This window comes from Chelonoidis abingdonii, chromosome 10 (genome assembly GCF_003597395.2).
Source record: "Chelonoidis abingdonii isolate Lonesome George chromosome 10, CheloAbing_2.0, whole genome shotgun sequence".
Lineage (NCBI taxonomy): Eukaryota > Metazoa > Chordata > Testudines > Testudinidae > Chelonoidis > Chelonoidis abingdonii.
In genome coordinates, this window is record NC_133778.1 from 42,414,874 (window position 1) to 42,419,108 (window position 4,235).

The following is a 4,235-nucleotide window of genomic DNA, read 5'->3' on the forward strand; positions in this document are numbered from 1 at the left end:
GGCTTCGAGCTTTCAAACCTTCCCTTGAAGCTCACGGCCTCCAACTGCCAGCCACAGCACACGGTCCTTCAAACAAACAACCAACCAACCAGACTTACAAACACAAGCTTAGCACACAAGTAACCCCCAAATACAAACACACACACACTACAGACAGTCACTTACCCCACAAATGCTGTATTTGCTCCTCCTTCACCTGGCGAACTCCCTTGCAAAACTCCCTGTTAGCAGCCCCTGTTCGCAAGCCAAAACAAGTATTACTCTTGCTTTACAACAGTATATGAAGCTGGGGAGTAGCACTGGTATCTAGTCACATTAATAGCTAACTTTCTTGCACTCATACAGCAGACCTTGGTTTGTGCAAGTGCAGGATCCGGGGCTTTAATTTGTGTAGCCATTTATGTTGACTGTACAAGCCTTCTCATTCATCTTATACTATAATGACTGATGAAGATGGCCACTGTGTTGAAGATATAGGCCCAAATCCTGCCCTGTGATGCATAGGTAATGGAAGATGGTATCCAGTACTTCTTCATCTCACACTGAAGGCAGTCGGGATTCTGGCTTAATGTTTTCATATTTATGTACTGTGCCTGTGCATATATTCATGTATATTCTAGTTAAATCAATCCAGTAACATGGAAAAAATTACTTGCTGTGGAATGTATTGATAAATTTGAGGAACCTTGACATTCTGTCTGAGAAGATACATCTTAGTGTTAACACACAAGGGCATTTTTGTTACCAGTTCTACCGAGAATCAAGCATTAAAGATTATAATTAATAGACCAGATCCTGAGAGGAGCAGCCAGCCCAAAATTTCACTTACCTTAATGGGAGTTGTGGGTGCTCAGCTGCTAATTTAGAAATAGATTCCAAAGGAACTGCTACTCCTCTCTCCTGCATTGCTATCAAAATGAAAATGACAGCAGGGTCTGTTTGGATTTCACAACTCACTTCTCTCTCAGTGAAATCCTCTTTCTATACAACAAATTTTGGTTTTTTTAGGCGGGTTTGTTTCAGATGACACTGCCAAACCAGTGGCTGTAGACTAGGACACCCTACTGTCATGGATAGGTGGAAAATTACAATATGCTGTTGAGTGCTCATGCTCCCGTACTGTGCCTGTGAAGTACAGCTCCTACAGAATGACTGAGGGCCTGTGGTGAAACTGACTAGAGTACCGTGAGGGTGCAGGATACCCCCACTTTTCTGTGGCCTGGGCAAACGTATTGCAGGTTTAACAGGAAACCTCAACCACTATTTCCCTAAGTTCCCCACAAATAACAAGCTGCGTTTTCAGATATAAGAGAACAAGGTGCGGTATATGAACCTGACTAGAAGTATCTCTGTCTGCTATGGAATTCCTCCTTCCCCAGTATAGGAGATTGAGGAAGATGGCAGCATGAAAGGCAATCTTGGGCCTTTGCAGCCATAGCGTTTGCAAGTGTCCTCAGCTTTGCTGCAACAAGCTCTGATTTCAGGTTCTGATATAAGCCGGGATAAAAACTGACCCAGTCTTCAAAATGCATATTGTGTCATTCAGCCCTGAGGAACAGACTTTCTCACACTTCTGTTTCACAGCGCTTCAGTTCGACAGCGTTCCAGGTCTCAGCTCTCTAATGTAGTACCCAGCCATCCGTTATCAGTCACTGGAGACCAGTCAGACACTGTATATCGAGTGCATCAATATGAAGAAGGCATATCTACACAAAAGGTCAGACATCATCGTTCAATATTAGATTGCCGACAGATAAAGCATGTTTTTACATCTTTTGGCCCTGATAATAATATACAGTTAGGTATTTCTGTTATAGGTGGTTGTTGGTAGATATATCATCTTGCATGTATCTTTTTTTTATATTTAAACAAAGATATTGCTCCCGGCCTTTACACTTACTGACCTAAGTGCTGCATTGGGTGGCACCTAATACATATCTATCCACATGCAAAGCCTAGCACAGAGTAAGTCTGGTGATCTGGGTATAGGTGAGGTTGAAGTGAACATCTAAAAGCAGGTACAGGTTACATGAGGGGAAATGCTCATTTTGTGGAGTATAACAGTTGCCCAGAGGTAGAAATTGCACTGCTTGTTCATTATGGAGCAAATCCCCCATAACTCTGTGGACATGTGGTAGTCCTTAGACAGTGTAACCGGGGCTTCATTCTGAGGCCACTGAAGTAAATGGGAAAGTCTTGGTGACTTCCCTGGGCTTTGGATCAGTCTTCTGGTGGGGTTCTGCTGCATGGAGGATCGGGGCAGGATGCCTTTAAATGGACAGTTCAGAGCTAACTATTCAGGAATATGCACAGTGGCTATTTACAAACTGCCCTGAAGCTGCCAGCATCAATTCCTAGCACTCCTAGCTCTGTATAGGTCAGTGTGGGAAGCGGCACTGTTGCTGCTAGCACTGTGCCAGGGTAAACGGAGGACTCCAGTCATCAGGGCTGTGGCTCTGGCACCTTTAGCTTTCACCAACCTCAAAGGAAAAAGGAAAAAAACAGAACATTCTTTTATCCCCTTCCCCCTTATATTTCTGGTAAAAAGATGTACAAAAAGGTCCACTTCCAGTAAACTGAGCTGAAATAAATGAGCAGGGCTCAGCACAGTAAGTGTTGTAATAGCCATTCTCTCCTAAATCAATGAATAAGGTAAGGACCCATTTGATAATGAATCTTCTGCACTTACTAGCAGTAATTATGAGCATTCTTGCACCTGACTGAGGACAATCCACATAACGTGAGGAGTAATTAGTGTATAACTCGGAGGCCTCCTTTTTGTTCTAATTGTAATGGATGCCTATTCATCTCCCACACAGTGTCTAATCCATGCCTACAGCCACTGTGTTTTGAAATACTACTTAAGAATTTGCCATGAACAATACAAGAAGACACCCTGTGAGGAAGTAATTTGAGAGCTCTGTAATGGGTTCTGGAGGGAGGAGAAGGTGAACTGCCTGAACTGCAGTGGCTGGAAGCATAATGGCAGCAAAGGGAAGCAGCAAGTGTAAAGATCTTCTTGACCCCGGTGTAACTCCACTGGAGTCAGGGAATTTACCCCAAGGATCCATGCCCCATTGTCTCCTGACATCTTAGAGGGAATGTGTTCTGAGGCCCACCTGTGACAGCAGGCCCCAGCAGGGAGCACAAGGCATTCTTATTACGGCTGTTTCCTGTGCATGGACAATGGAAAGAAAGTGGCTCCCCCCCTGCACTTTTTCTTATGACCACTGAAGCCCTAAGTGTGGCAATTATAAAAATTAAGAGACATACTTACATTTTACTATTGAGTAAGGATTTTACTACCAGTGAGTGGCAGAGAGAGATTACTATAAAGCCTTTGAAATATCAGTTTGAAAGCAAATATATACCATAGAAATGATGTGTCTGTGTCTGTGTTCATTTTAATACGTCCCAAAAGAATTTCAGATTGCTTTTCAACCTTGACAGCATGATATTTCTCTAAAGGGTCTAGGCCTCTCTTGAGCACTGAATCCTATGAAACCATGTGGAAGTTTCAAGCCAAATCTGTGAGTGGATGGCTCAGCTGCGAGCACATGATTTTTCTATACCTCCCTCTTGGCCCTGCTTTCACAACTAAGAAAACCTAGGACCACCATTGCCTAGGCCTTCCTGGCTTGGTCATATTTGCTCATAGTACAAGTTGTAGCTAAGAGAGACACAGTTGTCTGGTGATCTGAATACAGAGAGTACAATTAGGCTCCCAAGAGCTATGGGAGCCCCTGTGTGTGGCTCTGACTAACTTCCATACAGTAGTAGGGAGTGAGCTGCCTCTGTGGCACTGTCCCTTCTCCTTCTGGGTCCTAACAGAAGACTCTCTGTAGGGTCAGGGTTTCCACAGGTTATGGGGACTGTGCAGGCTGGGGCTGGGAGTGGAGGCTTAGTGATAGGTGGATGCAGGGGCTATACTTCATTCCAGCACCAACCACTCAAATATTTCCCAGGAAATACACTCTGTGTATGGTGTGGGGTTGTTGATTGTCAGCCTGCTCAGAAGCAACATGACTATGACGCCACGCTAATAAAAAAACAATTTAAAAAAAAAATCTGACCATGGTGAAGGAGCATGCTGAAGCTATAGTGCCTGGAAATTCTCTGCAGATGTGCAGTTCATAGGTCTGAACAGGCTGATGGTCTGTGAAAGTGGAACTTACTAAAGGTACCCTGATGTGGGGAGATGAATCCCTTATGGGTGTCATTGAGGGAATGTTTAT